A 13,021-nucleotide genomic window follows, 5' to 3' on the forward strand; every position below is an offset into this window, starting at 1 on the left:
GCAACTGTAGAGAAAAGAGGTAGCCAGGAAGGGGCCGAGGAGGGGGACGGTGAAGGGGCAGCACCTCCTACCTGGCAACACTGGCAGCAATGTGAGATGTAAAGTATTCATCACTGCCTCGACCACCACACCCTGACGCCCCTGCCGCCTGCCACGCCCGCTGCCCCTCACCACACACACACACACACACACACACACACACACACACACACACACACACACACACACACACACACACACACACACACACACACACACACACACACTCACATACACATACATTTTTTTGTGCGTCGGTTTTTATTTATATGTGCCTATTTATACCCCAGTATCTGTCTGTCAAGATCTGTTTACCTATCTACTTATCTATGTAGCTGTCTATCTATCCATCCGTCTATCTACCTATCTAGATAATTGTCTGTTTGTCCGTTTGCTTGGGTGTCTATATATTCCTTTATTTTCTCTCTCTCTCTCTCTCTCTCTCTCTCTCTCTCTCTCTCTCTCTCTCTCTCTCTCTCTCTCTCTCTCTCTCTCTCTCTCTCTCTCTCTCTCTCTCTCTCTCTCTCTCTCTCTCTCTCTCTCTCTCTCTCTCTCTCTCTCTCTCTCTCTCTCTCTCTCTCTCTCTCTCTATATATATATATATATATATACTCGTATATTATTTATTTGTTTGTTTTATCGATGTATAGAAACATACGTGCACACATACACACATACATACACGATTTCACCCCAGGTGCACCGGTCAGTCACGGCCTCCCCCTGACCTCCTCCATGAGTGACGGCGCTGCGACACTCAGCCAGATTTTGCCTTCATGCTTTTCAATAAACTCCCTCCACCTCCTGTCTGGCCTGCCGTCACTGCGCATGCCGCCGCCTGCCTCCCATGACTCACTTTTTGGCTTAATCTGTGAGGTTTTTCTGGCCATACGTCTTTCCCAATTTTGCTTCCATTTTCGTTTACTATATTATCGGTGTTGATTAACCTTTCCTTTTATATTTTGTGTTTTAAAGTCATGGTCTCCGCATCAGGCATCATGCACCTCTTGACTGGTTGTTTACTGATATGGTTAAGCAATCCTCATCCACAAAGTCCGTCGTAGGTCCGCACTCAACATATGTCGTGCGTTCCAGTCATGTTAGATGATAACTTTTTAGGATAGGTCTGTGTTCATCTGGCGGCCCTAATGCTGTTTTGGCTCGTTCTTCTATTTTGTTTCGTGACATTCATTTAGTGTTGATGTATGGCGTTAATTATAACTACAGAATTTTCTTCCAGTATTTTACCGATAAGATTAATCATATTGTTTTGTGCACCGTTATTAAATCTTACGTTACTTTTTTTTTTTTTTTTACATTCGCTTCAGACTTACGTCCAGGTTTTCACTGTTTGGACCAATAAGTATCTCGTGACTCACCTGCGTACTCTCCAAGAATAAAATGTTGGCTGTAAATTTCTACATGCTTTGAGGCGGCGTCCCTCAGCCGCTGGCCGCAGGGTGACTTATGGTGCGCCGCGAATCTGAATTACGGCAGTCAGTCACGCAGCCAGTTACATAAGTCATTTGGCCAATTTTCCATTTTCTTTTCTTATTTCTTAGTTTCGCAGTTGAGATTTTTTTTTATGAAAAAAATCAGAAATCAAGAAAATAGGATTTTTTTCTTTATTTATCTTCTGTCGAAACTTTCGTTTGACATTTACTTCTTTGTGTTTATGTGATCTGATTACTGCCTGCGCCTTTTGTATGGAAATCTGCCTGTATGTCAAACTGTAGACATATCTCCATGTATACATGTGTGTATACATCTGGAGACGCGCTCACGTGCATACGTCCTTACTCGTCTGTGCGTTTGACCGTCTGTGCTCGCGTCTGTCAAGAAAATAACGTCGAGCAACTTGGCATTAGAAATAAGCAGGCAAGAATAACCCAAACAAACGCGCGTGCCTACGTACACACACACACACACACACACACACACACACACACACACACACACACACACACACACACACACACACACACACACACGCGCGCGCGCGCGCGCATGGACAAGTGCGCACATGTGCGCGCACACATCAGCCCACCCATCCACCCACCCACCCATCCACACACACACACACACACACACACACACACACACACACACACACACACACACACACACACACAGTGTTGACGGCAGATCTGCTTTAATTCCTACTCGCTGAAGTCCGCCGGGCGCCTTAAAGCACTCGCCGCCACTTGACACACTGCTCGCGGCGCCTCACCTTTAACGGCGCGGGGCCGCGGGACCCCACCGCGTGAGGGTCCGCGTGAGGATGATCCGATCGGCTCGGCGAGCGCGCGCACGCACGTACATGCACGCACGCACATGCACGCACGCACGCACGCACACACACACACACACACACACACACACACACACACACACACACACACACACACACACACACACACACACACACACACACACACACACACACACACACACAAAATATTGTTCGCGTTACAGTTTTAAGCCCATCAGTCCCATTTTCCCCCAATATATCAATGGTCATATTTCTTTTTATATCATTTGAAGGTAGCTGCCTCGTGTCTCTCGTCTACTGTGACCTCCCCAGGGAAATAATTATAGGTAGAGTAATACAGAAATGCTCTGAAAAAAAAAAAAAGGTATGTCAGAGCGAGAGAGAAATGAAAGAGAGGAAACTGGGAGGAGGAGGAGGAGGAGGAGGAGGAGGAGAGTAGAAAGAGGAATAAGGAGAGGGAGAAGGAGGAATGGGTAGGAGGAACACAAGAGAGTTTCGCTTTTGTCTTATTATCTAGGTCACTTTTTTTTCCCGCGCCAGGTAAGGTCTTTTATCCTTTTTATGTGGCCGCGCACCACTGTATCGACTTGGAAGTTCGAAATATACTTTTAACCATTTTGGGCTTCAGAATGTTTTCAACGTTAAGAGGATTAGTCGGACCATCAGCACAGAAAACATTTACTTTTGTTTCATTGTTTTCACGTAGCAGAAATAAAGAAATCAAAATTATGAAGCTGCGCGAAATATTCTCTCTCTCTCTCTCTCTCTCTCTCTCTCTCTCTCTCTCTCTCTCTCTCTCTCTCTCTCTCTCTCTCTCTCTCTCTCTCTCTCTCTCTCTCTCTCTCTCTCTCTCTCTCTCTCTCTCTCTCTCTCTCTCTCTCTCTCTCTCTCTCTCTCTCTCTCTCTCTCTCTCTCTCTCTCTCTCTCTCTCTCTCTCTCTCTCTCTCTCTCTCTCTCTCTCTCTCTCTCTCTCTCTCTCTCTCTCTCTCTCTCTCTCTCTCTCTCTCTCTCTCTCTCTCTCTCTCTCTCTCTCTCTCTCTCTCTCTCTCTCTCTCTCTCTCTCTCTCTCTCTCTCTCTCTCTCTCTCTCTCTCTCTCTCTCTCTCTCTCTCTCTCTCTCTCTCTCTCTCTCTCTCTCTCTCTCATGCCGGAAGTATAACCGTGTAAACATCCCTCGTATTCCACCAGTTTGTAATGAAACCGTACTTGACACATCCGTAGAGTTTGTTTGTCACCCTCCCTCCCTTTCCCAGACCCAAAGCGGACACTTCAATCAGTATTTTGCCTCACGTGCGCTGTGATGTGAATGGGACAAGCAAGCGTGTGAATAACTGATTGAGCAGCTTTAGGTCGAGGGATATTGTGAGTTGTGAGCGACAGACAGCATAACAACAGCGATATCATTGGCTCTTTGATACCAAACTGAATATTTACTTCTTGTTTGACTTTTCCAGAGATACGCAACACGATCTGATTCGATTTTGATGTGAGGGAGATGATCATGAAAATTGGAGATCGTGGTGAAGGAGGAGGAGGAGGTGGAAGTGTTGGAGGAAAAGAAAGAAGACGATGAAGTGCTGGACAAGGAGAAAGACGAGTCAGATTATTGAAAGAGGAAGAGAAGGAGAAGGAAGAATAGGGCAAAGTACTTAAGGAGAAGGAAGAGGGGGAGATAGCGTTGGGAGGAGTTGTTGATAATGATGATGAAGTGAAGAACGAAAACAACAGAAATATAGTCTGCGATGATACCTTGTCACCGACCTCTCGTTACCGCCACCACTGGGCCTTGAATTAATGATGTGCCGCCCCCTCCCTGTCATGTCAAAATTAATTAATGTCTCCCGCTAAGCTGATTGCTATATTCTTTTAGGAACCAGGGGAGTATTCACTATTTTTCGTCTGGTGTTTTTCTTATCTTGATTTTTGACGTTAACAGTATAATGAACTATTTTAAATGCTGCTGAATATAGACTGACTTGAGTGATGAAACTTGTGTGTGTGTGTGTGTGTGTGTGTGTGTGTGTGTGTGTGTGTGTGTGTGTGTGTGTGTGTGTGTGTGTGTGCGCGATGGTAATGGTGTTGGCGTGGTGCTGGTGGAAAACCCACAGCCACGTTTCACTTTTCCCTCCTCTTTGACTTTCAGTAAAAGTTCTTATAATACAGGCTTTGAAAATGTTGGTCAGCAAAGTTTTTTCCCTTTTATCAATATCGGCTGCCTTTCATGGTGTGGCTGGACGCCCGAGTACTGTCCTGTGGCCCATCAGTACACATTGCCTGTGCCTCGCAGCCCACACTCAGCGCCAGGGAGCTCAAGCCATGCACCGCGGTAATCGTTTGTATTTCAGTCTTTTTGTACGGAGATCATGAGCTTGTTTAATAGTGTAGCTCGAGGAAATTCTTGCTCCTGTGGAGGAAAGGTTTTCCCGCTGACACACAGACTGACGGAGTGCCGTTTCATAGATAGACTGTAATCTTTCACACTGTCTTTAGCAAACTTTATCATGAAAAAGCAAAACAGGGGTTTATCCATACGTTTCTCTTATAAGTTAAGCATATTGTTGCCACAGGTTGGTATAACACTATTAACAGCACATATCGTCGTGAACTCTGTTTTTCAGTTACATTAAGCCTGTGTATGAAATTAATCGACTGAGTTTACAGGAGATATAATCTGCTAATCAAAGTGAGTGCGCACTGCTTTTCCGGAAAGGCATCCAAAAGGAGCCTTGATGATTAAATAAATGTCTGCTTTGCTAAAAAAAAAAGATGAATAAATAATATATATATATATATATATATATATATATATATATATATATATATATATATATATATATATATATATATATATATATATATATATATATATATATATATATATATATATATATATATACTGTAAGAGGCAGACTGAGCAGGATCCGAATAAAAAAAATTGTATAAAGTCCTGTTTAAAAATCATGCATTTATAGCAGAACAGCTTTCGAAATTACGGGGATGTATACAGTTTAGTTTCAGAAACACTTTGATCCTCTACCTCTTAATGAAATTCAAATTCAGAATATTTACCATGAAAATACAAGAAAAAAAAAAAAACAAGACAGGCAGCACAACAGGGGAATGTGAGGGACGTGAAAGTTCTCGTAACACAAAAATAAAGTAAGTTCATGAGGAAAATTTCTTTTTATTCCACCCTATCAATAAGATGCTCGTATGCATGAGACGTGCTCGAACATGACGAGATAAGATTACTGAACAGAATTAGCGTCCAAAACCTGGTGAAGACCTGACAAATACGACACAAAAACCCATCTTCATGAATGATAATTTACCAAGGATTGAGTTGTTAATATTTTACTCTCTTGTTAAGATTTTAAGCGAAGGACAGCTTAGGAATATTGAGTGTGGAGGAGAGGATTAGCTAAGTGATGTTAAAGAAGAGAAGAATTGTTTAGAAAAATGATATAATGAGGAAGTCGAGATTTTTTCCCTCCCTTTGTACATAGAACTGATCTTTACAAGATCCATCCATCACTCAGAACACCTGCTCCCAGACTCTTCCTCCATTCCACTATTCAGAAATCACACAAAACCCAGAAATTAGCGTTTGGTCGCGTTTCTCTCTGAGTTGGAGTCACAGACTGTAAAGGTGTCGAGCAGAAATTTCTGAATTGTATTGTAAGCGATCTTTGACGTTGGGAAGACGGATGGCCCACCGTTAGCTCGCATATGATGAATACTGGATTTTAAAATGAGAATGGATGTGACAGCATATTCACTAAAAGCATGCCACTTCACGTGCGTCTGTCTGTGCCGTGTGGGTCCTAATGGCTTCGTTCCATTGTAGTCTCCTGCTGAATATGTAATGGCCTCGGCTGGAGTCTTGACATTTGCTGACTGTTGAGGAGAATGAATTAAGATGAGGTAGCTTCTGAAATTCCCTCAGTCTTTGTTTGGTCTTTGTTGAGACGTAAATCTGTTCTTGCGTGGATGCGAGGTGGTCCCTGAGGTGAAGTACGGGAAAGAAGAAAGAGAAGAGAAAGAGAAGGTAATGGTGAGGAATGAGATGGATACGGGACTTGGTAGTAAAGCAATGAAAGAGGAAAGAGTAAGTGTCATAAGATGTTTAATACAACAAACACAGTACAAATATTGACCATAAAGTGTAAGCAGTGCTGCCTAATATTTTCGACGACATTGCTTCTACTACTTGTACTACTACTACTACTACTACTACATATGATAATGATAATAATAATAATATTACTCCATACTTTCAACGGTACGCTCTGTGGGTCAGTTAGTGGGTCGCCCTGTGTCGCAGCACCTTTGACACGCGGGTCACACTCGTTCTCTGGTACCTTTGGTGAGCTCTTTGAAGTATTCCAGCCCTTCTGTGAGCGAGGTCCCCACTTTGGTAGCCAGCCCTCCGCAGGTGCTGAAGTAAAGGGCAGTTAGCAGCAGCACCACCAGTACCAGTAGTAGTAGTAGTAGTTGTTGTTGTTGTTGTTTATTTCGTTTTTGTTTTTGTTGTTGTTGTTGTCCTGCAGTACGTAGTAGTAGTTGTTGTAGTAGTAGTTGTAGTAGCAGCAGTAATAGTACTAGAAGTAGTAGTTGTCGTTTTTATTGTTGTTGTTGCTCTTATTACTGTTGTTGTTGATGTTTTTTTTTGTTGTTTTACGGTGATCTTTTTTTCGAGAGTGGCTTCAACAAAACGAAATGCACAACATACAGTTTTCTTCCAATTGGCGAATTTTCCCAAGACACAAAAGATGGAGCGTGTTGAAACTAGACAGCCGCGTGATGCCAGTTGAGTGGTTTTGGGAGCGTGCCAAGTCACCCTTATAATTCTACTGGGAACCGAGAAGACTGAGTTTCAATCACTTCATCTCGAAATTCAATCCATCTGTTGTCATCATCAATTGCTGGTGAGAAAATACTTGCTACGATGTGTGTGTGTGTGTGCGTTTGGTCGTTTCTCAACTTCATTTTGTCTGACTTTGTCTTTCTGTCTGTCTGTCTGTCTGTCTATTTTGTTTGCCTATCTGCTAATTCTCTCTCTCTCTCTCTCTCTCTCTCTCTCTCTCTCTCTCTCTCTCTCTCTCTCTCTCTCTCTCTCTCTCTCTCACTCTCTCTCTCCCTGAAAAATTACACGACTAATCAATGTTGCAAAATGACGCTTGCAATAACTATGTGCTCATCATTTTCACCATGGTTAGCTAATACATCCGCGTGGGGCAATAGGGCGGGAAACAGCACTCGTGGCAGCTGAATACCTTCTCCGTGGATCCAGAGCGATTATACTTTCCCAGGCGTAGAAGAGAGTCGTTGATGTAAACTATGAAAGAGGTGATTATAGAGCATTAGTGGAAATTATGGATGTGTCATTAAAAGTAATTAAGATAAGGATTTGTGTTTAATATATGTAGATTGTTTCATTTGTTTTTTGTTTTTTTTCCTCCCCCGTTTATATTCTTGTTTATGGGTTAATAAGAGAGAGAGAGAGAGAGAGAGAGAGAGAGAGAGAGAGAGAGAGAGAGAGAGAGAGAGAGAGAGAGAGAGAGAGAGAGAGAGAGAGTAGCACAACCCACTCGTGAATTATCTATGTAGGAAATTATATAAAAGAGAATATGTGTGTGTTTGTGTGTGTGTGTGTGTGTGTGTGTGTGTGTGTAGGTGGGTGTGGGTGTGCGCGCGGAAGTCACTGCACAGGTTCTGGCAATTAACTCTTACCATGAATTTTAAAAAGCGTCATTCCTGAATATATTGAATAGTGAGAAAAAGGAGTTACGCAAGGCAGATTATGTGAGTGAATATGAGGAGACAAAATCGTAAAAAATCTTCAAGACAAAGCGGCAGTTGTTACCTGGGAAAGTTATCCACACACTACCTGGGCATTATTTTCTTATGTTCTTCCCTTATTTTCCTATGTTCTTATATTTTTATGTTCTTATTCCTTGTTCTTATTATAGGGACTGCCACGTGTAGGCCTGATGGTTTCTTGCAGCTTCCCTTATTTTCTTATGTTCTTATTTCAGGATTATCACTTCGTTTGAGTGGAAAATGGGCGGGTGTTTTTTCCCCTTTAGTTACTGAAGCTACTGGTGCGTCTCCTGCACAGGTTAAAGTAGTGAAATAGGTGATCCGCAGTGTATCATGAGCACAGTGGAATCAAAGCTAAACAAAAGCTCTACTTCAAAAGATAAAAAAAAAAAAAAGTGTAAATTAAAACCTTTGGTAGTCCTCAAAATAATATGTATAAAACTTCAAGAGTTATCATACATACACACAGACACACATCCACACATACACTCACACACACAGTGGATATCGTAGGTTTATCGTGGTGCCTTTGAAACTGTATGAACTTGCCTTCCCTCCTGGCATTCTTCCACTACACAATGTTACAGGGAACAGTGATCAAGCGTTTTTCTCTATTTCTCCTTCTTTTTCTTTAGGTTATGTAGCTCTTGGCCGGACTCCAATACATGTGAGGGAAAAAGTGTTGGAGGGGAAAGAGTACTTTTTTAAACATGATGGTAAAAAAGTAAGAAAACAACGACTGTACGCTAAAAAATTCATGGATATCAGCGTAAAGTGTACAACAAAGACAAAATTTTACGCTTTTTATAACCATTGTTTTGTCTTGTATGACTGCAACGAGCTCTATCACTTTTATTCTATGCAAAATTTTCAAGTTACTGATGTGTGTGTGTTTTTTTTTTTTTTTTCCTTTCTTTCTTTCTTAGCATGGCATCATTTATTTTCATTTGAAATATATTGAATTTCAAGTATGACCTTCAATTAGTCAGGTGACACTGGTCTGGAAGAATAAACTATAAAGAAGAGTGGTGTTTTTTAATTCTATTTTATTTTTTTATTTATTTATTTTATTTATTTATTTATTTATTTATTTTCATTTATTTATTTATTTATTTTTGTGTGTGTGTGTGTGGTTCCTTCAGAAAAGTACAACAAATAAGATTTTAAAAGTAACTGGTCAACATGTGGTACTGAAAAGATATTGTAATACGAATATCTCAAGAAACATAATAAAATTACGAGAAAAGTACTTGAAAGAAATAATTTGAAAAAAATTTCACGTTGAACGTAAAAACATAAAAGAAATGTGGCACGTATGATAGCATATCAAAATCCTGCCTCTATATGGTAATGAGAATGGAAATTTCCCTCGCTCACATGAGTATCGCCCTGTGGGAGTCTTACTCAATTTAAGAATGTATTGTACCAGCACTACAAAGATTCTCTGAAAGATGAGACAGGGGACTGCTGTATCTCAGTTTTGTATGCTGTATTGTCATAGTTACCAATGTAAAGTTTGTATGTGCCAGACTTGTGACTTGAGGCGTTTAGTGTACCTTTTGTTCTAGACAATGGTAACGTTGAAACTTTAATTCTTTCGTTGATAATTTTCGCTTTCCTGTCATCACAAGTCCTGCTCGGTATCTTGGCTTCGCTTGATAATCGCCGGTAAGGTGAGGTGCTTCTTCAAGATCTTGTTGGCGACGATTTGGAATCAGGTCTTTCCCCTCCTGAGGCTCCCAAACACATCAGTCAGCACCTGCACATCACGAGAACCAACTTCCGCTGGCTTGATCTGCGGTGACTAGTGTAGACTTTAGATCTCTTCCTTTTGCTGCTGACATTCTGTACTCTCCCTGAACGGATCAGCTCACAGCCGCACATAACGCGCACTCGCTGGAATGATTGGATTGATCTGCAGCGACTGGCGTGAGGTTTTCCTCTTATGTGGCCTCCTTCCAAACACACCGGTCTACAGCTTCATAGGATACCAGTTTCAGCGCAACGGCTGTGATCTTACTGCTGATATTCTGCACCTTTCCCGAATACGTCACACAACAGATGCACATAACGGTTATTAACTTACATTTCTCTTTTTTCTTTTGCCAGTGTGGTCCCTCCCCGTTCTTCTTGCTGCTTATATTCTGTACTCTTCCCAAATTCCTGAGTGGACAAACCAGTCAGTGGCGAATGGCGTTGGTGTTCGCCCCGGTAAAAGATGAAATCAGTGGTTCGTTGAAAGTTTGCGTTGTTAATTCTTCATTCTCACGTCCGTGGCAAGTGTCAGGCTCGCATTCCTGACCTGAATTAGCGACAGGGAAAACTTCAGAGTCATGTACAGAGGCTGTTCCGAGAACAATTTTAATAGTTCGGTCTTCCACTGAAACACAGTTGGTCTCAGTTTTTGTGATTCTGCCAGCTTCTGAGACTGTTGCCAGTTTCAGACGGTTCCGCCATCCTCTAAAATGCAGTTAATCTCCATGTCGACGTAATTATCTTCTAAGACATTATTTTTGTTGTTTTCTCGTATTCTTCAAAAACGTTGCCGGCTCTCCGGCCTCCCTCGGCGGCGGGAATGTGGTCTCCTCAGCCAACCAAAGGGGGATTGCGGCATGGAGATAGCAGCCACTCTGTCCTTTACCAGGAACTCAGCAAGGCTTGTGTGGGTTCATATTACCACAGCGGGAAGGCGCTCTGAGGGATTGCTGCGGTCATAATCCGTTTGTAACTTACTGGATGTAAAGGAAGGGGAGCTTGTGGGGACGGATCACCGTCACTGCCACTGTCAGGAAGGCTTTTCCCTTCGTTTCTGCTTCGTTAAGCCTTGAAGGAAAGTTTAACCATCTTCTGGGAAGTGTCAGACACTAGAGCACCCACCCTGACCTTTGCTCGCGTTCAAAGGCTGCTTCCAGCTTGTTACGCAACTATGGTGCGGTGCCTTTCCGCTAGTAAATCGTTGGGTGAGTGTAATTTTGAAATACTTTCGAGTGGCATGGATGGCGTCATTCAGCGGCTCCACTGCCAAAGATGCGTGCAGCATTGGCAGGTACCACTAGGCCTTGTATGATACGGTCAGTTTTGTGGGGATGGGAGTGACCTCTTTGCTGACGACAGTGACGCAAAGAATTTCCAGCTTGACTTTTATGATTTTACGTACTCAGGAAGCGTTGCCCAGACGACCTGTCATCTCGGTGTGAATGATGTCTCTAATTTTTTCTCATGTTGCTTGTAGACGATCCTTTATTGATCCCTCTCTTGGATTGTTACGCCCACTTCAAACTGATGATGGTGGTGCTGGTGAAGGGCCGTTTGTAAGTGGTTCAGCACTGAAAAATGGCAGTAAGGGGTCGTGTGTGTGTGTGTGTGTGTGTGTGTGTGTGTGTGTGTGTGTGTGTGTGTGTGTGTGTGTGTGTGTGCGGCGCATTTGTTTGGCGTCTTGTTTTCTGTTATACAAAAGATGCAACAGACTTCTCTCAGCAAATCTGTGGATAAAGTCACTCTCTTCTTCATTATAATCTATTCTTTACTCATTTGTAGACGTGAAATGAATCCGTTAAAGGTTTTTTATTCAGTTGTCTAATGATGGATCGGAGGGAAGTCAGGTAAATGCCTCGGAGTCTGAGAACAATGAAGTGGGAGGGATGAGGAAAATAAAAAAAAAAATGTTCTTATAAATTATGATTCCGTGTTTCGATTATATTTTCAGTCTGACCACATCACTGTATTGAGGAGACGTTTCTTTATAGGCTAAGGGTGTTCATTGCAGTTCTGACCACACGGCAAAGATTATAAAGCGGTTATAAACAGGTCAATTTTATTTTTATTGTAATAGTCTTTTTTTTTCTTTCTTTTTTTTTTTTCTCTCTCTTTGCTGGATTTTGACAAAGATATTTGAATTCGACAATCGCAGCAGAGTCTAATATTGTACTCTTCCCAAATTCGTGAGTGCACAAACCAGTCAGTGGTGACTGGTGTCGGTGTTCGCCCCGGTGAAAGATGAAATCAGTGGTTCGTTGAAAGTTTGCGTTGCTAATTCTTCATTTTCACGTCCATGGCTAGTGTCATGCTCGCCTTCTGACATCCTGTATGGTATGTGGGTCATGGCAGATAACACATAAACATTCATTACTAGAGGCCGAGAGGTTTCTGTCATAATGATATCCTCCTAATACTCCAGTGCTTTTAAAAAAAATCGTCGTAACAAAACACTGGAGACGCTCCCTTTGATATGTAAACTAACCGCTCAAACCGTAATGATGAGCTCTCACAGCAGAAAAAATTGAGTATTTGATACCGCGCAGGATTTCAGCTCTCTTCATTACACTGTATGTATACGATCTTAGTAATTTTTCGAATATGTAACGTCTCAAGAGCAGTGATAATGATAGTAGTAGTAGTAGTAGGAGTAGTGGTGGCAGTGGTGGTGGTAGTAGTAGTAGTAGTAGTAGTAGTAGTAGTAGTAGTAGTTGTTGTTGTTGTTGTTGTTGTTGTTGTTGTTGTTGCTATTGCTGTTGTTGTTGTTGTTGATAATAATAATAATAATGATAATAATAATAATAATAATAATAATAATAATAACTAACAGTAATAATAACGACAACTAGAACAACAATATAAAACAAGGAACACAAACAATGATCCGGAAGGCCAAGAGGAGTGATGAGCTTATTGTTGCTCGTGACAAGGAGAGAGGGAGAGAGGGAGACGCGGAGGAGGTACTGCCGGGCCACGGTGGAGGCGAGAGTGAGGGACTTTGAAGGTTGGCAGGGTGAGAGAGCTCTCCATTAAAGTCTTTTATGAGGGAAAAAAAAGGCCCAGACAAGAACCTTTGTGAGGGAAGTGGGTGAAGGGGTCGGAGGTAGGATAGAATAAGAGAGAGAGAGAGAGA

General features: G+C 42.0%; 1 protein-coding gene across 6 annotated transcripts in view; it reads left to right on the plus strand.

Moving 5' to 3' along the window:
- LOC135108443 (uncharacterized) overlaps nucleotides 1–13,021 on the plus strand; it is a 129,746-nt gene that overhangs the window by 90,257 nt on the left and 26,468 nt on the right. The gene's annotated exons all lie outside the window — the stretch shown is intronic.

Source organism: Scylla paramamosain, chromosome 17 (genome assembly GCF_035594125.1).
Source record: "Scylla paramamosain isolate STU-SP2022 chromosome 17, ASM3559412v1, whole genome shotgun sequence".
Taxonomy (NCBI): Eukaryota; Metazoa; Arthropoda; class Malacostraca; order Decapoda; family Portunidae; genus Scylla; species Scylla paramamosain.